Source organism: Chiloscyllium plagiosum, unplaced genomic scaffold (genome assembly GCF_037043375.1).
Source record: "Chiloscyllium plagiosum isolate Xiang-an unplaced genomic scaffold, Cpla_swu_hap1 HiC_scaffold_2, whole genome shotgun sequence".
Taxonomy (NCBI): Eukaryota; Metazoa; Chordata; class Chondrichthyes; order Orectolobiformes; family Hemiscylliidae; genus Chiloscyllium; species Chiloscyllium plagiosum.
This window is the reverse complement of record NW_028270140.1, coordinates 101,128,475-101,154,922: the sequence shown is the minus strand read 5'-3', so window position 1 is coordinate 101,154,922 and position 26,448 is coordinate 101,128,475. Positions and strand designations below refer to the sequence as shown.

The 26,448-nt window shown below is 44.4% G+C and overlaps 1 long non-coding RNA gene across 3 annotated transcripts in view; it reads left to right on the top strand.

Annotated features, from left to right (window-relative positions):
• The window catches only part of LOC122559732 (uncharacterized), a 217,816-nt gene that overhangs the window by 109,888 nt on the left and 81,480 nt on the right, over window positions 1–26,448 (top strand). The window contains exon 1 of one of the 3 annotated variants that reach the window (XR_015760958.1): window positions 22,853–22,957. The exons of the other annotated variants lie outside the window; for them this stretch is intronic. This is a non-coding gene — a long non-coding RNA (uncharacterized LOC122559732). Of the gene's footprint in view, window positions 1–22,852; window positions 22,958–26,448 lie in introns of those variants that run through there. 3 annotated transcript variants of the gene reach the window in all.

Sequence of the window (26,448 nt, the reverse complement as noted above, 5' to 3'; positions counted from 1 at the left end):
AGAACTCTTGGATAGATAACTTCCCATTACTAACTGTTTTCTTGATGAGAGTCCAGAAAGTCTTACTTAGATAACAGGCTTTAAATGATGCTCTGGTCCATCAGCTATATGATGGATTCGTTCACAGAGTCAGGAACACAACTTGGGCATTTGGCCAAAGAGCCTCAGGGTCTAAGTCAGGAACACCAGCATAGTCAGAAAAGAGAGCAATAAATAAACGAATGTATGACCTTGGCACAATATCCTTCATTTCAGGCATAAAGTGGTCCATGTGCCAGTCATGGAAAATCTGCCTCCTTATCTGTGCCTTATGGTGCAGTTTCTAGGTGCCAGGGAGATGAGACTTGACATAATTTTTTTATTGCTCAGGACTCTTGCGATGATAAATGAGCATAGGTTTCTTATCACCTTTTGCATTGCCTCCTATCAACAGAGTGAGGTGGCCTTTCATAGCCTTTAAAACTATTTTTCTTATTGACAGAGATTTAGGTTCTTGACTGCATGTGTTTTTAATACATACCTGTCTCAGTGGTATTGAAAACTTGGCAAGGGTCATAGCCATTGTCCTCTGTAACCTGTAGCAACATCTCTGGAAGTTTACCAGCTGTATCAGTGTTGGCACATGTAGATTTCCCTCTGATGCATATATTCCTAATGTTATACTGTGCCTGGAAATAAGTAAACCAGCCACAACTTGTACTGAAGGTTTCCTGTTTCTTACTGGGCTTATAGTAGAGCTGTCTCCCTTATCTTTTTTTAATGGTTTCATAAAGACTTAGTTAAAAATCACACAACGCTTGGTTATAGTCCAACAGGTTTAATTGGAAGCACACTAGCTTTCGGAGCATCAGTCCTTCATTAGGTGATAGTGGAGGGCTCAATCTTAACACAGAGAATTTATAGCAAAAATTTACAGTGTGATGTAACTGAAATTATACATTGAAAAATTGATTGTCTGTTGATGGAGGAGCGACACTCCGAAAGCTAGTGTGCTTCCAATTAAACCTGTTGGACTATAACCTGGTGTTGTGATTTTTAACTTTGTACACCCCAGTCCAACACCGGCATCTCCAAATCATTCATAAAGACTATCCAGTCTTCTACTGGATAAGGGCAAGGCTGATTGGCATGTTCTTCTTGTAAAGGTCTTCAAGCCACTTGGCCAGCCTATGTTCCATTATCTCCATTGCTTCACTGCACTGTTGAGTTAACTTTTGCATTGAATGCAGCATTACATGTTTAACTTCCTTGCTGACCTCTTTGATTTTTTTGCAGCATGGAACAAATGGTCATTAACTGCAATCCAAGATGGTGAACAATGTTGTCAGCACAATTACCACTTTTACTTCACTCAATTATGTCTAGTTTTACATGATAGAGTCACACTTTACGCAGTTGCTAATGTTATGAGGATTCAACAATTGCACTAACAATGTATTTCCCACTTCTGGCTGCATGGCTGTACGGACACAACATAAGAGTTAAGAACAATCCTGTGACACACTTTCATTATAAACACAACGAAAGGAAATGCTGCACACGTGATGCTGGGCTGGATTTGCCATGATATCGTGTGTATTGCTAAGAGTGCCTGGTGTGGTATGTTGGGTAGATTCAATGCTGGCTGGGAAACCTGGAGAAGAAATTTTCAGCACATTTCTGTTTGTGGCATTTTAATGCAGCTGTTGACTTATAATGAGTTTGGCAAGAAATATGTGGCAGCAGGTGTTATAATGTTATAACCAATATAATATCAATTCAACTCCCAAGTACTTAAAAAGTAAATTATAGAGGATAGATTCAGGATGTTTGAAGGCTAAATACAGTTTTACCAGCTCCTAAATACAGTTTTACCGATGCAGCATTGGTAGCATTGATGAACAGATGAGAAATATTCTTTGCAATGGGAGGATTAAACCAACTGTTACCTCAAAGACAGTTTGGCTAGATGTCATCAAGGAGATCAGCAACAGAAATATACAACAATGATTTAACTAGATCAGGAAAACATGAATGCAGGTCTCCATTCACCTATATCCTCCTGTGCAAAAAAGCACCAACACCGGAGCAAATCTTTTCAAGTACATTCATTAATATCACTTCTCACATCCCCTTTTTTAGCAAGCACACTTATTGATCTTTTTACTCACTTCCTCACACCATCACCACCATTCATCATTGCCTCTCAAATTGTTCCTGATACAATTTAATGACCTCTCTGATAGTGATGCGATGATGCTTCATGAGACCTAATGCTGAAAGAGAACAAGGAAATGGGAGTTTTATTCAAATCACTCTGCTTTTCATCTGTTGCCCTGACCCCCTTTCCTGCCAGTATCCAACATGCTGCTTCCTCTCCCAGTGGCAAAGTTGACCCAGCACCGGCACATATGCTCGGACTTTTTTCAGTGGAGAAAAGGAGGAGGAGAGGGGACCTAATTGAGGTATACAAATAATGAGAGGCATAGATAGGGTCGACAGCCAGGGACTATTTCCCAGGGCAGAAATGGCTAACATGAGGGGTCATAGTTTTAAGCTGGTTGGAGGAAAGTATAGAGGGGATGTCAGAGGCGGGTTCTTTACACAGAGAGTTGTGAGAGCATGGAATGCGTTGCCAGCAGCAGTTGTGGAAGGTCATTGGGGACATTTAAGAGACTGCTGGATATGCATATGGTCACAGAAATTTGAGGGTGCATACATGAGAATCAATGGTCGGCACAACATCGTGCTGTACTGTTCTATGTTCTATATGCAACAATCTTTTATGAGATATTCACAGGCATCATTACCCAGAGAACATTGGCAAGGGTATCTCAACAGTTAGGGTAGGATTTGAGCTGAAACCCCATGACTGCAATGTGGAAAAGTGTTAGGAAAAGTCTTGGGGCCTGTGGGTTGCCAAGTGTGCACAGTCCGTATCACCGTGTGTCTGTGAATAGTCAATAAGAAACATAAACCTCAGCAAAAGGTCATTCTGACTTGTATCATCACAGGAGAAATACATATAATTTTAGGCAAACAATCCATCAATAACCTGATGTTTGTACATGCAGCCGAATAGGCTGTCTTTGATATGTCTTCGGCAGCATCTTGAAAGGTTCAGGTGAAAAGGTAGGAGACTGTGGTCACTTTCACCACCACTGGCAATATGTGCCCAAGAGAGAAAGCAGGAAGCAAGATTTGGTTGTAGATGAAAATCTCAGCCACTCAAAGATGCTCTTCTAAGAGGGCAAGCAAATTGAGTCTGCCTATACATGCTATTCTGTGGTTTGTATCTTCTGCTCTATCTGCTTCCCTCTTTGCGGATCTCTTTTGCACTGTCTAGCTGTTGGATAGTTCAGAGGAGGGTCTTTTGCTGTTGCTGCTGCTGATCATCTTGTTGCTGTCTGAGGTCAAACCGGGGATGCCATGCCACTAGAAATCCTTGACCTTGAATATCAATACCGCCAAAATGCAGAAATTAGCCTCTTGCTAAAAGCACTCTCAAGAAGCTCTTTCTCAGTGTGAGGCAAGAAAATAAATCAAAACAAACAAGTCTAAATATTTGTTGATGTTCTACCCCTGACTTTTAATGAGTCTTATCAATGTCATTGTAGCTTTACCTTGACTTCAATGCTGAGTTTCAAGAAACTTGGGAAACTTGTCCCTGTGTCATTAAGTGTAAATGCACATTGAAATATCATTGTAATTCCTTAATTAATATCTTCGGATTACTCACCTGCCTCCCTGGAAGGATTTGTACTTGCACTTCTGCTTCTGTTGTGATTCTGTCAGCTTCCAGCCTAATATCCATATTCTGCCAAGATTTCGGTGAACCGTGCCACTTAAGCTAGGTATTGTCTGCTGAGAAAGTATTCGTGCAAATGAAAACTTTTAAATGGAAGTAATCTAAAGATGGCCTTGAAGATTTCAAGTAAGACAAAATATTGGCAGCTTTTTCTATTGTGGGATTGTCTTTGGGATGTGCACCAAATGGATCCAGTTAAGAGTTGGAGTCAGTTTCCCAACATGATTGTAAACATTCTCACACACTTAAATGCACATACCCTGCCACGTTAAAATTCCACATGTTTAAATTTTAAGTGGGAATTTAAATTCCAAAGCATGATGCCTGTAGATGGGGCTTGGCCCATTTTAATTGCTGTCTTCATTAACATCCCACAACCTAAGAAATGGACTTCCAAAGGCAGCTTTGGGCTTATGAAAATCAGCAGTCAGTTAAGTGGTTGGACTAGTGGAGTGAGTTGTATGTTGGGGGATTTTGCAAAAGAGAGTTTCCATAAGAAAAACAAGAAAGACTTAAATTTATATTGTGCATTTCGTAGCCTCAAAACCCTTTTTAGACAATGGTTTACTTTTGAAGTATAATCAACATAATAATGTTGAAAATATGGCAGCCAATTTACCTACAGTGAATTGTCACAAACAAAAATGTGATTAGGACTAGCTAATCTGTCTCAGTGAAGTTGATTGAAAGATAATACTGGACAGGACTTCAGGGAGAATTTCCTTACGCCTGTTCCTTCAGGCTTCAGGAGCATAAGTTTTAAATTGATCTGATAACAAAACTTAGTTAGCACCTAATGGAAGCCATAACTGGGGTAATGGAGGGGATCATGTGCTCAAGAGGGAATAAAATTAGCATCAGGTTTCAATTTGGTTGTATTTATGAGGCTTCCAAATGAGCCCAGCAGGTTCATGTTTCCCCAATACCTGTTGAAATAACTACATTGCATGAAATAAGTGGTTAAGTACACCACCTGACTTTGAATGCTGAATCTGATGAGATACAGCTCTCCCTCAAGTGTCTGGAATGTGTGTCTAACCTCCACCGTTGTCCATCACTGTGAATCACATTATATTTCAAAGGATTGAGAAAGTTTTTAAAAAACAATAAAAGGTTTCCAAGAACAACAATAAAGAGAGAGAAGTTAAATTTGGACAGTAAACATACAAGTAATATCATGACAGAGAGACACAGTGGCTGCATTGGTAGTAATATTTCAAGAATCTTCAGATTCTGGCAAAGTTCCAGACAGCTGGAAAACTGCCTATGTAACATGCCTATTTGAAAAGGTAAGGAGACAAAAAACAAAAAACAAGTTATCTTATTATCTTTATTTTAGATTAGATTAGATTCCCTACAGTGTGGAAACAGGCCCTTCGGCCCAACAAGTCCATACCGACCCTCTGAAGAGTAACACACCCAGACCCATTACCCTCTGACTAATGCACCTAACACTATAGGCAATTTAGCACGACCAATTCACCTGACCTGCACATGTTGGACTGTGAGAGAAAACCGGAGCACCTGTAGAAAAAAATGTTATAGTCTATTAAAAAGATGTAAAATGTAATAGTAGATTATTTAGAAATACATAATATGATCAAGCAAAGTTAGCATAGCTTCATGAATGGGAAATCATGCCTGACACAAATTTACTAGAATTCTTTGAGGAGTTAACACGTAGGATAGATAAAATGCAAACAGTAGATGTTATATATTTTGATTTCAGAAGGCATTTGATAAAGTATTGCCATATTAGGCTACTCATTAAAATAAAAGCCCATTGTGCTGGGGTCGTATATTACCATAGATGGAGAATTGGCTAGCTAATAGAAGTCAAAGAGTTGGGATAAGAGAGGCATTTTCACAATGGCAACCTGTTTCTAATTAGAATGCCACGTAGATCAGTGCTGGGGCCACAACCATTTACAATATATATTAATAATTTGGATGAGGAACATAAATGTAATATTGCCAAGTTTGCAGATGACATAAAACTAAGTGAAAGGCAAGTGATGAGGATGATGCAAAGAGTCTACAGGAGAAGCAAGTAGGTAAGACTTGGGAGAAGGAGTATAATATGGGAAAATGTAAGATTATGCACTTTGGCAAGGAGGATAGAGGAGCTGAATATTATTTAAATGAAGAAAGACCGCAGAAAACTAGAGCTGTCCCTGTGCATGAATTACAATAAGGTAGTGCATAAATTCAGCAAATAATAGAGAAGGCAAATGAAATGTTGGCCTTTATTTCAAAAGGAATGGATTATAAAAGTAGGGAGGTTTTTCCTAAGGCTATACAAGACACGAGTTGGATCCCAGCAGAATACCATGAACAGTTTTGGGTCCCTTACCTAATTAAACATCTTCAGGCATTGCAGGCAGTCCAAAGAAGATTCACAATGCTAATGTGGAGGGACTGTTTTATGAGGAAAGGTTGAGTATGTTGGACCTATATTTATTGGAGTTTAGAAAAATAAGAGGCAGCCTGATTGAAAAATACATGATTCTGAGGTGACTTGCAAAAAGCTTGTTTCCTTTTGCGGGAGAGTTTAGGACCTCTGGGCTTAATTAGAATGAGGGGTCACCCATTTAAGACAGAGACAGAAGTGATTTCTTATCTCAGTAGGTATTGAATCTATGGTATCCTTTACTGCAGAACGTTATAGAGGCCGCATTATTAATTTTATTCAAAACTGGGATGGACAAAATTTTCATCAGTGAGTATGACAAAAGGCAGGAAGGTGACATTGAGGATAATCAGACCAGCCATGATTCCACTGAATGGTGGAGCAGACTTGATGAGCTGAATGAGCTAATTCTGCTTTCACCTCTTATGTCTGATGACAAAACAGTTTATTAAATCAAAGAAAATTGTTAAGAAAGCCAATATTGTGGCCCCAAAGCAGGAGAGAGAACTTGGACAAATTAAATCATAAAAACACTCAGTTTCACACACGCTGACATTCTTAGCCACATCTGAATAGAAATTCTTTTGCGATCTGGATTGCTAATAAGGAAGCGTGCAACCATCTTTTATCTTGGTCATAGGATTATAGTATGTTTTAACCTAAACATTTACCTGAGTGACAGAATTTAACATGACAGTCACCGCAGAGTAATTCATCTCCATTATGAAAATCATTTATTTTAATACATGCAAAGTCTTTTCAGACCTTAGCAGTTTGAAATAAGCGCTTTGTTATTGTATCAGTTTCATTCACTGTTGATATGGAGCTCTTGGGCTATATATTACAAGCAACAACAATGGTAGAAACACAGCATCTTCATTGAAATAAAGCATTCCAATGTATTTCACAAGAGCATTTTGAAACAAAATTTGACAGCAGACTGGACAAAGTGATATTGAAGTATGTGGCCAAATTATCAAGCAAAGGGTTATGCTTTAAAGGGCAGCTGCAAGAGGGAGGAAGCGGTGGAGCAATAGAGAAGGGAGAAACATTTAGGAAAGGAACTCCAAAGCTTTGTGCCCAGCATGAGGATGTTCCAAGGACAGAACCAGATGGGTCCAGATAAATTGGAGGGTTGTGGAGCTGGAGGAGTTTATAGCAATGAGAAGTGGTGAGGACATGGAAATGTATGAAAAAGAAGGATGAGAATTCTAATATCAGGTTATTTCTTGACCAGGAGACAATGTAGGTTTGTGAGCACAGATTTCATAGACCTGCTATAAATTAAATTGCAGACAGCTGGGTATTTTCATTCACAACACGCAGCCCTCACTCCCTCTGCTCCAATCCCAACCTCACCATCAAACCAGCGGAGGGTGCAGTGGTAGTTTGGTGCACTGACCTCTACACCGCTGAAGCCAGACACCAACCAGACACCAACTCCTCCAGCTTCCAACCTCATAGTCCGGGAACCCCGCACTGCCCGGTTCTACCTCCTTCCCAAGATCCACAAGCCTGACCACCCTGGCCGACCCATTGTCTCAGCATGCTCCTGCCCCACTGAACTCATCTCTACCTACCTCGACACTGTCCTATCCCCCCTAGTCCAGGAACTCCCCACATACGTTCGAGACACCACCCACGCCCTCCACCTCCTCCAAGACTTCCGTTTCCCCGGCCCCCAACACCTCATCTTCACCATATCCAATCCCTCTACACCTCCATCCACCATGACCAGGGCCCTCCGTTTTTTCCTCTCCAGACGTTCCCAACAGTACCCCTCCACCGACACTCTCATTCGTTTGGCCGAACTGGTCCTCACCCTTAACAATTTCTCCTTTGAATCCTCCCACTTCCTCCAGACCAAAGGGGTAGCCATGGGCACACGTATGGGCCCCAGCTATGCCTGTCTCTTTGTTGGCTACGTAGAGCAGTTGATCTTCCGTAATTACACCGGCACCACTCCCCACCTCTTCCTCCGCTACATTGATGACTGCATTGGCGCCACCTCGTGCTCCCGCGAGGAGGTTGAGCAATTCATCAACTTCACCAACACATTCCACCCTGACCTTAAATTTACCTGGACCATCTCTGACACCTCCCTCCCCTTCCTGGACCTCTCCATCTCCATCAGTGACGACCGACTTGACACTGACATCTTCTACAAACCCACCGACTCCCACAGCTACCTGGATTACACCTCTTCCCACCCTACCTCTTGCAAAAATGCCATCCCGTATTCCCAATTCCTCCGCCTCCGCCGTATCTGCTCCCAGGAGGAGTGGTTCCACCATAGAACACACCAGATGGCCTCCTTCTTTAGAGACCGCAATTTCCCTTCCCACGTGGTTAAAGATGCCCTCCAACGCATCTCATCCACATCCCGCACCTCCGCCCTCAGACCCAACCCCTCCAACCGCAACGAGGACAGAACGCCCCTGGTGCTCACCTTCCACCCTACCAACCTTCGCATAAACCAAATCATCCACCGACATTTCCGCCACCTCCAAACAGACCCCACCACCAGGGATATATTTCCCTCCCCACCCCTCTCCGCCTTCCGCAAAGACCGTTCCCTCCGTGACTACCTGGTCAGGTCCACGCCCCCCTATGACCCACCCTCCCATCCTGGCACTTTCCCCTGCCACCGCAGGAACTGTAAAACCTGCGCCCACACCTCCTCCCTCACCTCTATCCAAGGCCCCAAAGGAGCTTTCCACATCCATCAAAGTTTTACCTGCACATCCACTAATATCATCTATTGTATCCGTTGCTCCCGATGCGGTCTCCTCTACATTGGGGAGACTGGGCGCCTCCTAGCAGAGCGCTTTAGGGAACATCTCCGAGACACCCGCACCAATCAACCAAATCACCCAGTGGCTCAACATTTCAACTCCCCCTCCCACTCTGCCGAGGATATGGAGGTGCTGGGCCTCCTCCACCACCGCTCCCTCACCACCAGACGCCTCATCTTCCGCCTCGGAACACTTCAACCCCAGGGCATCAGTGTGGATTTCAACAGTTTCCTCATTTCCCCTTCCCCCACCTCATCCTAGCTTCTAACCTCCAGAAACTCGATCCCCTGACCTGTCCGGACTTGTCCGACCTGCCCAGCTCCTTTTCCACCTATCCACTCCACCCTCTCCTCCCTGACCTATCACCTTCATCTCCTTCCCCACTGACCTATTGTACTCTATGCCACTCTCTCCCCACCCCCACCCTCCTCTAGCTTATCTCTCCACGCTTCAGGCACTCTGCCTTTATTCCTGATGAAGGGCTTTTGCCCGAAACGTCGATTTTGCCTGTCCTCGGATGCTGCCTGAATTGCTGTGCTCTTCCAGCACCACTGATCCAGAATCTGGTTTCCAGCATCTGCAGTCATTGTTTTTACCTCGTTGATTTTAACCCTACTGCGAATCCTCTTGCAAGGATGCCTGCCTTGAAGAAGTTTTCCTCCTCTCTCTACAAGAATCTCAGGGAGTCTCTCTCTCACTGCAACTCCCAGGTCATTTCCTCAGCCCTGAAGCTCTTCAACCATGTCCTGAAACAAACTCGGTATCACAGCCACATTTGCTTCCTCAGTGCCTGTCTCCGTAACCAACTCACCCCACACGGACTCCGGACCACCTTTAAACCAGCAGAGTTCGGACCCGAACAGGACAAACAGTACAGATTACAGATTCAAAAACACCAGCAACGGTTCTCCATCAAGATCCTCCGCTCCACGCTTGCAGCAATGCGCCGGTACCTAACCTCTCTACAGTCTGCCCTGCCTCAGCTGAGGGCCACACTCTCTCAGAACTGCAAAGGACCCACTCTGTACTACATCCTCAGGAGAATTCATACTCTCAACAAACAGTATTTCAATTCCATCTCAAACATCAAAAACTGTAAGTACAACAAACTTTTATCTACCCAGCTCCATAACCAGCGTTCCTTGAACATTCCAGAAGATTCCCCTGGCCTCGGAAACACCATTACCCATGCGGCTGATGCAGCTACCACCCCCACGCTGATTGATGATGTCACTTCTGCCCCCATCATGGCCACTCCCACAGCCACTTCCACCCCTCACATCATCGCCGATGCCACACGCTCAGTGACTTCCGCCACCCCTACTGCCGTGTCTGCCACCACTTCCGACCCCACCAGCGCCACTCACCTGCATTCTGCTGACACGCCCCCCACAGACCCCACTGTCACTATCCCCACCCCCCAGAACCCCGAGGGGAACACTACCCCTGCTCATGACTCTACCCCCATTCCTCCCACCATCACACCCACTCCAGGTACTGGCTCCGACCCCACTCCCAGCTCTACACCCACACCAGCTCCCAGCTCCCAGCCCTGCCGAGTTTTCACCATCCCCCCAGACCTCCCCCTCACTGAGGACGAACGATCAGTCCTCAGCAAAGGACTCACCTTCGTCCCCGTCCGTCCACGCATCAATGAATTTAATACACGCCGTGACATCGAACAATTCTTCCGTCGCCTCCGCCTCCGAGCTTACTTTCACAATCAGGACTCCCGCCCACCTTCCGAGGACCCCTTCGCCCACCTCCAACACACTGCATCCATCTGGACACCCCGCGCTGGCCTATTACCTGCCCTCGACCTCTTCATTTCCAACTGCCGCCGGGACATTAACCGCCTCAACCTCTCGACCCCACTCCCCCACTCCAACCTCTCACCCTCAAAACGCGCAGCCCTCCAATCCCTCTGCTCCAATCCTGACCTCACCATCAAGCCAGCGGACAAAGGGGGCGCAGTGGTAGTCTGGCGCACTGACCTCTACATCGCTGAAGCCAAACGCCAACTCGAGGACACCTCTTCCTACCGCCCCCTTGACCATGACCCCACCCCCCATCACCAAACCATCATCTCCCAGACCATACAGAACCTCATCACCTCAGGAGATCTCCCACCCACAGCTTCCAACCTCATAGTCCGGGAACCCCGCACTGCCCGGTTCTACCTCCTTCCCAAGATCCACAAGCCTGACCACCCTGGCCGACCCATTGTCTCAGCATGCTCCTGCCCCACTGAACTCATCTCTACCTACCTCGACACTGTCCTATCCCCCCTAGTCCAGGAACTCCCCACATACGTTCGAGACACCACCCACGCCCTCCACCTCCTCCAAGACTTCCGTTTACCCGGCCCCCAACACCTCATCTTCACCATGGATATCCAATCCCTCTACACCTCCATCCGCCATGACCAGGGCCTCCAAGCCTTCCGTTTTTTCCTCTCCAGACGTTTCCAACAGTACCCCTACACCGACACTCTCATTCGTTTGGCCGAACTGGTCCTCACCCTTAACAATTTCTCCTTTGAATCCTCCCACTTCCTCCAGACCAAAGGGGTAGCCATGGGCACATGTATGGGCCCCAGCTATGCCTGTCTCTTCGTTGGCTACGTAGAGCAGTTGATCTTCCGTAATTACACCGGCACCACTCCCCACCTCTTCCTCCGCTACATTGATGACTGCATTGGCGCCACCTCGTGCTCCCGCGAGGTGGTTGAGCAATTCATCAACTTCACCAACACATTCCACCCTGACCTTAAATTTACCTGGACCATCTCTGACACCTCCCTCCCCTTCCTGGACCTCTCCATCTCCATCAGTGACGACCGACTTGACACTGACATCTTCTACAAACCCACCGACTCCCACAGCTACCTGGATTACACCTCTTCCCACCCTACCTCTTGCAAAAATGCCATCCCGTATTCCCAATTCCTCCGCCTCCGCCGTATCTGCTCCCAGGAGGAGCGGTTCCACCATAGAACACACCAGATGGCCTCCTTCTTTAGAGACCGCAATTTCCCTTCCCACGTGGTTAAAGATGCCCTCCAACGCATCTCATCCACATCCCGCACCTCCGCCCTCAGACCCAACCCCTCCAACCGCAACGAGGACAGAAGCCCCTGGTGCTCACCTTCCACCCTACCAACCTTCGCATAAACCAAATCATCCACCGACATTTCCGCCACCTCCAAACAGACCCCACCACCAGGGATATATTTCCCTCCCCACCCCTCTCCGCCTTCCGCAAAGACCGTTCCCTCTGTGACTACCTGGTCAGGTCCACGCCCCCCTAAGACCCACCCTCCCATCCTGGCACTTGCCCCTGCCTCCGCAGGAACTGTAAAACCTGCGCCCACACCTCCTCCCTCACCTCTATCCAAGGCCCCAAAGGAGCTTTCCACATCCATCAAAGTTTTACCTGCACATCCACTAATATCATCTATTGTATCCGTTGCTCCCGATGCGGTCTCCTCTACATTGGGGAGACTGGGCGCCTCCTAGCAGAGCGCTTTAGGGAACATCTCCGAGACACCCGCACCAATCAACCAAATCGCCCAGTGGCTCAACATTTCAACTCCCCCTCCCACTCTGCCGAGGATATGGAGGTGCTGGGCCTCCTCCACCACCGCTCCCTCACCACCAGATGCCTGGAGGAAGAACGCCTCATCTTCCGCCTCGGAACACTTCAACCCCAGGGCATCAATGTGGATTTCAACAGTTTCCTCATTTCCCCTTCCCCCACCTCATCCTAGCTTCTAACCTCCAGAAACTCGATCCCCTGACCTGTCCGGACTTGTCCGACCTGCCCAGCTCCTTTTCCACCTATCCACTCCACCCTCTCCTCCCTGACCTATCACCTTCATCTCCTTCCCCACTGACCTATTGTACTCTATGCCACTCTCTCCCCACCCCCACCCTCCTCTAGCTTATCTCTCCACGCTTCAGGCTCTCTGCCTTTATTCCTGATGAAGGGCTTTTGCCCGAAACGTCGATTTTGCCTGTCCTCGGATGCTGCCTGAATTGCTGTGCTCTTCCAGCACCACTGATCCAGAATCTGGTTTCCAGCATCTGCAGTCATTGTTTTTACCAACTTGAAGACACCTCCTCTTACCACCCCTCGACCATGACCTCACTCCCCATCACCAAACTATCATCTCCCAGATCATACACAATCTCATCACCTCATCTCCCACCCACAGCTTCCAATCTCATAGTCCGGGAACCCCGCACCACCCGATTCTACCTCCTTCCCAAGATCCACAAGCCTGACCACCCCGGCCAACCCATTGTCTCAGCATGCTCCTGCCCCACCGAACTCATCTCTACCTACCTTGATACTGTTGTATCCGCCCCGGGTCCAGGAACTCCCCACATATGTTCAAGACACCACCCATGCCCTCCACCTCCTCCAAGACTTCCGTTTCTCCGTAAGCCTGACCGTCTGGTTTTTCCATGACTGATTTGGGTTTAACAGGTTTAAGAGTTGTCACTCTTTAAAAGAAAATGTTCATAAATCACTTGGTAACATGACAAGCTGTCAGTTAACAGCTGTACAAGTTTGGCTGCTACAATCTGTCAGATGATTAACACACACATGAGTGTGCAAGCACCCATGAGTGTGTCAGGCTTTTTCATGTTCTAGTGGCAAAACCTGTGCCCACACCTCCCCCTCACTCCATCGAAGGCCCAAAAGGAACCTTCCATATCCATCAAAGTTTCACCTGCACATCCACCAATGCCATTTATTGTATCCGTTGCTCCCGATGCGGTCTCCTCTACATTGGGAAGACTGGATGCCTTCTCGCAGAGTACTTTAGGGAACATCTCCAGGACACCCGCACCAATCAACCCAACCGCCCCGTGGCCCAACAGTTCAACTCCCCCTCCCACTCTGCCAACGACATGCAGGTCCTGGACCTCCTCCACCACCATACCCTAACAGCTTGACGCCTGGAGGAAGAATGCCTCATCTTTCGCCTCAGAACACTTCAACCCCATGGCGTCAATGTGGACTTCACCAGTTTCCTCATTTCCCCTCCCCTCACCTTACCCCAGTTCCAACCTTCCAGCTCAATACCATCCTCATGACCTGTCCCACCTGTCAATCTTCCTTCCCACCTATCCACCCCACCCTCCTCTCTGACCTAACACCTTCATCCCCACCCTCATCTGCCCATTATACTCTTTGCTACCTTCCCCCACCCTTCTCTCTGACCTATCACCCTCATTCCAGCCCCATCTATCTTTGGTACTCTTTGCTGCCTTCTCCCCACCTCCACCCCCCCTCCCTTTTTTCTCTCCACCCTGGAGGCTCCCTGCCTTCAGTCCTGATGAAGGGCTTTTGCCCGAAACGTCGGTTTTCCTGCTCCTTGGATGCTGCCTGACCTGCTGTGCTTTTGCAGCACCACTCTAATCTAGACTCTCCCTTGTCATTTTCATTGCACATCCTAACAGTGATTGTGTGATTAGGTGTTTCCAGTAGGAAAACCTTGAAAGGGCAGATGCATAATAACATTCCAATTTGCAGCTCTAATTATTTTGAGATACTTTCATTTTGGGTACTGACACACTTTTAACCTCTGCCACAGAGATTATCTCTGTGGCAATCATCAGAGAAAAAAGATTCTACAATCAATGACTTTGGTAAATATGTATAAATACAATAATCTTACTGTAACTATTCTACGAATCAAGCCCAACTAGAGGTCTATGGTTAAAGGTGAAAATGAACTTTCCCGGTGGGCCCCTGGTCCAAGTTCCCGATCTTCCTGCTGCTGAAAACAGAAATGGAGGGCTCTGATGCTTGAGGTAAGGTTTTAAAGATTTAAATTAGTGACTCACCTTTCCTGGAAGGCCCTGGTCCAAGCTCCCGATCTTCCTGCTGCTGAAAACAGAAATGGAGGGCCCTGATGCTCGAGGTAAGTTTTGAAAGATTTAAATTATTGCACCATTTCTGTTTTCAGCAGCAGGCACAAAAGCAGAAAAAAGTGTGGTGAAAAAGTGTGGTATGTCTTAGGTCCCAGCCAAGGACATAACATAAACTGTCAATATATTGATGTTTCAAATTGACTGGGCTAGTTGTTCTCTGATACATGTTTGTATTAACTCTGCATGAAGGCCATGTGTCACTCTGCATATGTCCTCTGCACTGTAAGCCATCTTCTGTGCAACCCACATGGCCTCTCCATGGTGTTCCAGAGAATGTGATATTATACACACGAGCCAGATTCTGTGATCCTGCAGTCGTAAGCTGGATGATGAACATTTGCCCCCACATTATTTACTGATGATTCGTTGGTGCAGGGTCACTGGATCTGCAGCACAATGAGGAGATGGAATAGACACTGTAGTGAAGGAAAGCTTTGCATGATGCTGTCTGGAATGTTGATGTTAGATCCTTCCATGCTACTAACAATCACAGGCTGTCTGTCTTGCCAGTGAGTACACAAGTATCTGGTGTGGCACAGTGACTCAGTGGTTAGCAATACTACCTCATAGCACCAGGGAATCGGGTTTGATTCCAGCCTTGGGTGACTGTGTTGAGTTTCCATCTTCTCTGTGTGGGTTTCCTCTGGGTGATCTGGTTTGCTCCCCCTGTCCAAAGATGTGCAGATTAGGTGGAATGACCATGCTAAATTGTCCATAGTGTTCAGGAATAAGCAGTCTAAGTGGATAAGCCATGGGAAATGCAGATTATAGGGATAAGGTGAGGTGGGTTTGGGTGGGATGCTCTTCAGAGGGATAGTGTGAACATGATGGGCTGAATGGCCTATTTCCGCACTGCAGTGATTCTATGATGTACATGTCCATCATTGTTTCTCCATCAAGTTCCTCATTTGAGTTCTCTGTAGCAGCACTCATCTACCACCTTGAAATCCAGTGAGTTACAAAAGAGCTTAACCTCATTTACTCAGATGACTCACCTGGTGCTGTCCAAATGTTACACTCATCTCTTGAGGCACATGCATTGTCAGCATGTAAGAAAGGTGCTGTAAGTGTTAGACAGGGGAGGCAGTGACATATGAAGATGTCACTGGACTATCAATCCAGAAATCAGGCTAATGCTCTAGAACATGAGTTCAAATCCCACAATGGTGAATGATGAAATTTGAGTTCAATAAAAAGCTGAATAAAAAGTTAGCCCAATACTGACTCTTGTAGCCAATGTCAATAGTCATAAAAAAACTAATATCGTTTAGGGAAGGAATCTGCCATCCTTACCTAGTCTGGCCAGATGTGAGACCCGACCTACAGCAATATGGTTGACTATTAATGGCCCAATAAACCAATTGGGATGGATAATAAATTGCCAGTGATACCCTCATTCCATGAACAGAAACAATTGATGTGAGCCGTTAATGTACTGACTTTACTCTCTTTCCTCCTCTCAGGTTTTAGAGATTAGACAGGGGTGAGTTTTCAGTTTCTGAAAGTAAAAACTCAGAAGAGGAGGTTTGTATGAGGAAAATGGTGTTGGGATTGGAAGAGATTTACACTCAGCCTATCTGTGTTTTGTTCTTGACAGAAAACATTACAGGCTATTCTGGATATTGTGAAAGGGGATAAGGAAGGAAAATTTTGTTATTCTCATTTTTTTCAGCAAAGCTGGTGCCATGGATCCCATTGCAGCCAGCTCATGATGCAGAGAACCATCACCTTTAGACTCAGAGCTAATAGACATTCAGTTTACCCTAGTAGTTCTGCTTTTTGCCCATCTGTTGTGTGCTATTGCATTTCGCTGTGATTGTATTTGGATGATGCACCTGTTTCATGAAAAGCTGTAGATATCTGGAACCAGTGAGAAGAAGTGTGAATCAGCAGTACATGGGTGAGAATGAGGGTGAAGGGGAATATTTGGATGTTAGGTGTGAGTCCTGCGTAGAGGAAGTACTACTGCGTAAGTGATCAGGGTATAGTGCAGTGAATAGCATGAACGGTTGGTGTTATAGCAAATAGAAGCTGTCAAGTCAGGATTAACTCACTGCCATAGAGTCATAGTGTCATAGAGCGTGGAAACAGACTCTTCAATCCATGCCAACCAGATTTCCCAAACTGAACTAGTCCTATTTGCCTGCATTTGACCCATATCCCTCTAAATCTCTCTTATCCATGTACTTGTCCAAATGTCTTCTAAGTTTTGTAATTATACTTGCTTCAATCACTTCCTCTAATAGTTTGTTTCATATATGCACCACCCTCAATGTGACAAAGATGCCTCTCAGGTCCATTTTAATTCTCACCATCTCGTCTTTAACCTATGCTTTCTAGTTTTTGACTCCTTTACCCTGGGGAAAAGACCTTGGCCAGTCACCTTAGCTATGCTCCTCATGATTTTGTGAACATCTATAAGGTCATCCCTCAGCCTCAGACACTCCAGAGAAAAAGCCCAGTCTATTCAGTGTCTCTCTATAACTCAAACCCTCCAGTACCAGCAACATCCTTGTAAGTTTCTTCTGTGCCTACTCCAGTTTAATAATATCCTTCTGACAAGAATTGTATGTAGTACACCAAATATGGCCTCACCAATGTCTTGTACAGCTGAAATGTGACATTCCAATTCCTATAATCAATACTCAGACCTATGAAAGCAAGTGTATTAAATACCTTCTCAACCCTCTTATCTATCGGTGACTCCACTTTCAAGGAACTTTGTATCTGCATCCTTCTGCCTCTCTGTTCGATTACACTCCCCATGGCAGTTGATTATGTGTGAGCTAATTCAATTTTTTTTTGGTGCTGTTTCAATCCACTTTGATTCAGACTCCATGTCTAGATCTTCCCAACCATCTGTTCCACTCATTCCAAAGGCGGTCACTAAGGGTGTCCTGGAACTTGGAGCCATGGTATCTCCCACCAATCTGCAACACTAATGCCTCCAGCACTTCATCCATCATTACAGAATCCTATTGCTGCCCTTATCTTTGCACTAACTTACTGTGCAGTAATAGTCTTGTGCAGTTCCACTTGAAGATACTGCCTGCTTTAAGAAAAGCATGCTGGCTAGACCACAGAGCCTACAAAGAATGTTGCCTGGGTTTTTTACTTTCTGCTGAAACATAGGCTGCATTCAGGAACAGAACATCAACACAGCAGGCAATCAGGTCATTACCACAAACCCACAGATGAGGTGGGTACCTGAGGTTTACATGTTGTCCACCTCAACCTGAATGGGTGTAGAGAGGTATTGATTGTAACTTGCACACCCAAAAATCAGGGTTAACCAAACTCTAACCCACTGTACATAATATATAAGGACTGATTTCCTAATTATCGCTATCAATTGAGACTTCCTGTCAGTCATGCACATTTGAAATATTGACTCCAATAAATACGTTCAAATTTAAAAGGATCCATCTGTCAGCATTTTCTGGTGCGCTGGTATTTTGAATGTCCTTTAATTGATCCTGCTTAAAAAGCACAATCTGATTGAAGTAAATTTGCCGAATTTTCAAATTGATGTCAATGTAATAATTGAAATTTACAATTGCCTTGTCCTTGTGCCTATGGTTTAAAAATTGTGCTTATAAGATGCTTATATATTCAACCATGTTAGTGGCTCTGGCTTCCAACATACAGATTGCACATGGCTAGCTGCAACTTGAAAGTAAACAGTCAGGAGGAGGGTAATACCTCCTGAGCATCACAAATGGGAGGCAAGTGTTTTTTAGACTGTAGCCTGCTGCATAACTCCAAATGTCTGAACAGGACATAATTCACAGGACTCTCACACTATATTGCCAAATGTAGCCAGGGAAATTTATGTGGAGACATTCTTCCATGACAGTGTGGAATTTCACTGCTGAGCCCATGATGTAACTAGACAATTCCTGGCATGACTTCAAGAAATTCTATACAAAGTTCCACCTGTAATGACAAGATATTAATTTGGGGTACAATTAAAAACAAAATCCTGTGGATGCAGAAAATCTGAAAACAAAAAGAGTGCAAGTTGGAAACACGTAAGTCATAACAGTTTCTATAGAGAAACTGGAGTCAGTCCAACTTTCAGGAATAATAAATAAGGAAATGGAAATGGTTGTACCTCATATACTGAAGTGATAGTTGATCTTGTATAAAAATCTACGCTGTCTTCTGGTCAAAGAAATCTTTCATTTTCCATATATCTCATGTATAGTGATGTGGGAAGGTATAGTCTTTGATGTGGCCGTTGCAAGAGCAAACAGATGGGAGAGAGTGGAGAAACATTACTTTGACAGGAGTATATAGGGCACTTTATTTCTTGATTCCAATTCAGCAGTACCAGGTTCCCATCGAAGGAAATAAATTCTCTGTACATGCCCTCTCGAAACTTTTTGACATTTTAAAAAAATCTTGGTTAGATCAATCCAAAATCTTCTCATCATAGGACAGTATTTCCTTTTTGCAGTCATTCCTCACAATTTAATCTTTTAATTCCTGGTATTGTTCCGCCGATTCCGTGCTGTTCCGCCTGCAAGACCAAAGGCACAGTGCCCATAACTGAACCAAAAATTCCTGTCTCTGTATGACTGAAGCCTCACTTCCAACCAAGATTACATTCTTTTAGCTTTTTTTTTGACATACTATTCCTTTAACTGAGATGATGGGATCTTGCCGTCTGGGAGCTTACGGTTAAGTTCATGCTGCTAAGTTTCTTTTCCTTAAACAGTCATAGAATCATCAAACCATGGAAAACATCCAATAAGTTCTGGAAAACAGGTGTAACAACACAAATACTTTGAGCATGCTTATATTTACAGGATAATTAAGTAGAAGTTAAAAGAACAATATAAATGCAGATATTAACATTAATAACCTTCGATTTTGTTTAAGAAAAGCAGAATTTTTAAAAAAAAATTCTATTTCAAGTTGTTATATTGGTGAATTGTCCACATGTTTGAAACATTAAAATGCAACACTTGAAAACCAGACCATTCAATTGAAGCCAAACGGTTGGCAGACCTAAACCCCTCCTCACACTACCCTAAAAGGTGCCACAGTAGAACTGCCAGTAAATCAGTTTAAAGTTGCAGTATCTTTTTAATGATTTTCATATAGCCTTAGATTACAAAACCAGAATATTCTTTAAACTTGTATGACGTTAAAAACATTTATTTGTCATCATCATTGATTTATGGTTTAATCTTATATTATGTTTCTGTCTGAAAAGGAATTGAAAGGCCTCTCCTGATGACTCATCTGGTTAAGCCAGTGAATAGCTGAACCGGGTTGATTCCTGGTCACTGCTGTGTTAGCTGATTCCAGCAGGATTGGCAGCAGATGGATTACAATTCAACCATTGTTTCCTGGGCTGGGAGGAGGAAAATCAGGATTCCTACTCTGAACTAATATCCAGTGACCCCTGCTGGAATTATCATGTTTGATTACTGGATCCAGCCAAGTTTAAGCTTCACTGTGATGATCCCAAAGTTAGAATAGGCTGCTGACATTCAGGGGGACATGTACATTCATGGTTGGAGCAGAAGGATAGTCAATAAAAATAGGCTAGTTCCTATAACAGGGTCCTTTCATAAAGCGGTTTTTACATTTTGAGATTATTCACTGTCAAAGCCCACACAGGAAGTATCACTTATTAAACAAGGATTTGAGCAACCTATTTGTGAAACTGCATAGGCAAGGAATTAGGGTGAAAGTAACTGGTACTTTCCATGTCACAGAATTGGACAATTGAAAGCCACAATTTCCTAGATTTTGTTTTGCATATCATTTGTGCTGACAACAAACACTTCTGCCATGTACTGGAACAGCCACACTGGCTGCAAAGCTCTACGGAGATGGCATTTCCACTTTGGGTGTGATATGGAAGTTGCTTCAAATTTATGGTAAGTTCATGGACCAATGAATGAAGGCCATGTAATAGCATGCTTTTTTTTTGCTTTCCAACTCAAAGTATTTTTTGAATTGTGTAAGAGTGGTGTCCTGGTGCAGTTCTCATGAACCAGTTGAAAATGGTTTATCATAAAAAGTAAGCAATTTCAATGAGGGCACCCAGACATCTACCTGTGACCAGCCTGATTTAAAATCACTGAAAATGGTTTCAAAAAGCTATGCTCAACCAATTAGTAATTACATAAGATCATAAGATATAGGATCTGAATTAGGTCATTTGGCCCATCAAGTCTACTTTGGCATTCGATTATGGCTGAAATGTTTCTCAACCCCATTCTCCTGTCTTCTCTGTAACCATCAATTCCCTTACTAATGAATAATATGTCTTAAATCCACTTGGTCTCCACAGTCTTCTGCAATAATTAATTCCAACTATTCACAACCCTCCAGCTGAAGGAATTTCTCCTCATCTCAGTTCTAAAGTTTCATTGTGATTCCTCCTCATCCTTATAAATTCCATCGAGTACAGACCTAGAGTCCTCAATTGCTCCCCATTGGACGTCCTTCATTGCTGATCATTCTTGTAAACGTCCTCTGGACCCCCTCTGGACCGTCTCCAGGACCTGCATATCCTTCCTTAGATATAGGGCCCAAAACTGCTCACAATATTCCAAATAAAGTCTGATCATAGCCTCATAGAGACTGAGCAGTACATCTCTGCTCTTGTATTTTAACTGTTTTCAAATTAATGCTAACATTGCATTTGTCTTCTGATTTGCCAACTGAAGCTGTATGTAACCTTCAGAGAATCCTGAACTAGGCCTTTCAAGTCCCTTTATGCTTCAGATTTCTGAAGCCATTCCCCATTTAGATACCTCTATCCTTCCCACTGAAGTGCACAACCTCACACTTTCACACATCGCATACCTTGTGCCACCTCTTTGCCCACTCTCCAAATCTGTCCAAGTCCTCCTGCAGCCTTGCTACTTGTTCAATATTACCTGCCCCTCCACCTATCATTGTGCCTTACATTACTATCCACTAGTTAGTCTTTTCCTAAATTACATAATTTTTAATTTAAAAAATCATTTAAAATGTACTAACTCCTGCCTGCTGTGCACAAAGAAAATGGTAATAATTTGAAATGTCTTTTCAGCGGGCAACCCCTGTATCTTTAGTAGCGTGCAGGGTGGGTGGGTGGTAGAAGGGTGGTATCAGGGAAGGGTGTGGGGGTGGTAGAAGGGTATTGCTGGCATTGCCAGATCTTGTGGGTGGGATTTGATTCAACAGATTTGAGGAAATTAAACTTGAGCTGAAAAGACTGTGGAATGTACACAATAAGTGGCTTTGAACATTCATCACCTTTGTTTTAAATTGCTGTTCATGCTAGTTCTGCCAAATTTACACAAATTACACAAGGCACTTGGTGCAAAACTCACAGAAATGTGCCCCAACATTACAAATTAAATGGTCAGAGTAGAGGGTTTTAATTTGGTTGCCTGTGCTCATATTCCAAATAAATACTTTTAAAAGCATAAGGATTGACACAACATCAGTATCATGTTTATTAGATAAAATGTGATTTGTAACATAGAATGTTACAGTGCAGTACAGGCCCTTCAGCCCTCGATGTTGCACCGACCTGTGAAAATAATCTGATGCCCATCTAACAACACCATTTCATAATTATCCATATGTACATCCAATGCCCATTTAAATGCCCTTAACGTCAGTGAGTCTACTACTGTTGCAGTCAGGCTGTTCCATGTCCCTACTCCTCTCTGAGTAAAGAAACTACCCTTAATATCTGTCCTAAATCTATCACCCCTCAATTTAAAGCTATGTCCCCTTGTGTTAGCCTTCACCATCCAAGGAGAAAGGCTCTCACTGTCCATCCTATCTAATCCACTATACTGCTAGTGTTCTTGTTGTTACCTGCCAATGGTTTAGATCAATCTGCTGTCACCTGTTCTGATCTTTTCTAGTCTTCAGCTGCACCTTCTAGCTTCAGAGCTATTCAACCTTGTCATTAAAGAGCTTTGACTTCCTCAGCTTTGAATAACCAAGGCAAGTTTCTAACTATGGACTGAGATTTCCACAAATAAACTCTCTCACTGAGGTAATCTATTTCCTTAAACAAAAGTAAAATACTGTGGATGCTTGGAATCTGTAATGAAAACAAGAAATGCTAGAGAAACGCAGCTGGTCTGGCAGCAAAGATTTTGCTTCAGAACATAGTCCTTGGACTCAGCGTTAACTCTTTTTCTCTCTTCTGAGTTTTACCAATATTTACTGTTTTTATAACTGAGTTTCTCAACTGCTCTGAACAATCTTTTCTTTTGCCCCGGGAGAAACTATTCTTACATTTAACTTGTGTCAGGTTTCCTTTGAACAAATTTCCTCCATCTAGCACCAGGTGTACATCATCAATCTGGCCCAGGAGGAGGTTGTCAAGGAGTGATTTACCATTCCATTTGATGGGACCACCTACTGCATCTGTCAGAACGCATGCAGTGCCACACTTGCAAGGAGGTGGTGCATGTAACGAAGAATTGCTTTTGCTACAAGGCCGCCAAGTCCACCCAGATGACTTCCTATCCCTCACCAATCTGCCTTATATCCTTCAAAGGGAGTCTCCACCAACAGTCAATGGCATCAGAGCTGACAATGAGATCGGATGGGGAGAGCATCTGGTGGATGAAAAGTGCAAAGGAAGATGGGACGTAAAAACATCTGCCTCAACAGTTATCCTCATACAGCTTCCCTGAGTCTGTCATGCCCCAATGTAGCCCCAAACCCATCATGCTACCCCATTTCCTTATTTGGATTTCCATAACACCTTTGATAGGGTGTTGCATGGTGTGAGGGGCAAGGTAGTAGCATGGATAGAGGACTTTCTGACTGGTAGAAGGCAGAGAGGAGGGAAAAAGAGGGTTTTTTTCAGGATGGCAGCTGTCAACTAGAAGTCCATGTTGGGATTACAACTATTCACATTACACATTAATGAACTGAATGAAAGAACTGGGGCATTATTACTAAGTTTGCAAATGACACAAAGATAGGTGGAGGAACAGGTGGGGGTTGAGGAAGTGGGAGGCTGCAGAAGGACTTGAACAGGCTAGAAGAGTGGGTAAAGAAGTGGCAGATGGAATAGAATGTGCACTTTGATGGGAAGAATAGAGGCGTAGATTATTTTCTAAATGGGAAAGGCTTCAGAAATCTCAAGCATAAAGGGACTTGAGTGCCCCATTTCATGATTCTCTTAGGTTACATAAAGATTCAGTTGGCAGATAGGAAAGCAAATGCAATGTTGGCATTCATTTCAAAAGGGTTAGAATACAACAGCAGAGATGTACTACTGAGGCTGTGTAAGACCATGGTCAGACTCCATTTACAATATTATGAGTAGTTTTTGGCCCCGTATCTAAGGATGGATATACTGGCGCTGGAAGTGGTCCAGAGGAAGTTTACAAGAATGATCTCAGAAAGGAAGGGCTTACTGTAAGATTAGCAATTAAAGATACTGGGTCTGTACTTGATGGAGTTCAGAAGGATGATAGGAGATCTCATTGAAACTTACAGAATCCTGAGAGACCTGGGGAGAGTGCATGTGAAAAAGATATTTCCACTAATGAGAGAGACAAGGACAGGTGGCCCTGGTGGCACCAGGTTTCTAAGTGCTTCATGAAGTCTAGAGGAGCTGGCTGATCCTCTCAGACAGTCCTCTAGAGACAAATCTCTGTGGCTGGACCAGCTGACCATGGAGATGCACAGGGTGTTCTACAATATTTGACGGAACAAATGCACACGGGTCCTGGAGGAATGTTAAACAATCGGAGAGATGTTCCTCTCGTGGCTGAGAACTGTCACAGCTCTCCTACCAAAGAGAGGTCTTAAAATCTTGAACCTGGTCTTCCTCTTCAGCATGGATTACAGAATCTTTGCCAGTGTAGTATTGAAAAATGTGTTGCTGGAAAAACGCAGTAGGTCAGGCAGCATCAAAGGAGCAGGAGAATCGACGTTTCGGGTATAAGCCCTTCTTCGGGAATGAGGAGGGTGTGCCAAGCAGGCTATGATAAAAGGTAGGGAGGAGGGACTTGGGGGAGGGGCATTGGGAATGCGATAGGTGGAAGGAGGTTAAGGTGAGGGTGATAGGCTGGAGAGGGGGTGGGGGCGGAGGCGGAGAGGTCGGGAAGAAGATTGCACGTCAAGAAGGTAGTATTAAGACTCAAGATGCAGTTTGCTGACTGGATATGACTTCAGTGTATTGCTGCAGTGTGTCTAATTAAGTTTAATGGGTCCTGAAGGGGCCCCTTTGATTTGAGCTTCCTGTAGAGGAATGTTGTCAGGTTTGGCTCAGATGGGCTAGATGTGAAGGCAGTCCATGATGACCTTCTCCTGTGCATGGACTCAGTCAACCTGTTGAGGGTGTGAGAGTATCACAAGGGATACCCTGTGACATCATCTATAATGATTGACTATGATAGGTATTCCAGGTCAATCCTGCTCAATCGGTGGCAGGTGGATTTGTGCCAGAGGAGATCTTGCACCTCATCATCGCCCTTACTTAGAAATCCATCTCAGCCCTGCTGAAGAGTCCTAGCTAGCAAAGCCAGCCTTCATCTACAGTGCTAGACAGGATCACTCTATGGGCTATTCTACAAGCTCCAGTGCTGGTCATGAACCAAATGATCACCACCATGTTGAGTTGTTCACTCAGTTAGTTTCTTCCTCCAGAGTTTGTCATAAAGGACACTCATGGAATTCTTCTGGGGCAAGAAGCTGTATTTCAGTTGCCGCTAAAGTTCTGAGTCTCTCTTTTAGAAAAGGGGTCAGTTGCTGTTGTGTATTTGCTGTCAGTTGGTGACTTTCTGGCTTCACATTCTATATTGATTATAATGAGGGCAGCCAGGTGGACCTCATAGAATATGAGTTCCCTGATTGGGGCTGTTAACCTGGTTCACCACCCTTTTTCAACAAAAAAAGAACAGAACTGTCAGACATCCTGTTCACTCTGAGGGAGCTGGATCACATCAAGGACTCTGCACGAGTAAATATAGAGTGACTTGGTGATAGGATACCAGCTTCTGTAGAATTATTTTATTACTTTTTACTGAACTTCCTCCTGGATAGCCATGTATTTCTTCCACTGGTTGCATGACTCACTTATAACATCCATAATGGTTAATGGATGTTCAAGGACCATTCCTTCCTAACACTTTAGGGAGTCAATTGTCTTTTACCACAGCCTGGTCTAGGTTTGAGACATTTTCGCCTCAAGCCAGAATTCTCCTCCATCAAGAGTAGTAGCTGTAGTTCCAGAATCATCTCTCAGGTATCTGTACCTCCACCAGTCTGGCTTTGAGTGGCTGATGTGCTAGATGATGGAAGAGTGGAATGGATGACAGCAACTTGCTGGGCTGGCATACGTTACTGGCCAGCAAATGGCCAAAGCCATCCAGAGCCTTAAAACAGCGGCACTAACCCTGAGGGCACTCGTAGTGTCAAGGCAGCTCATGCATGCAGTGGACATTCATTTGAGCTGACTCCTGTCTGGCAGAATCACACACTGGCCGCAGACCCCATGACCTCCCATACAGACCTCACCGT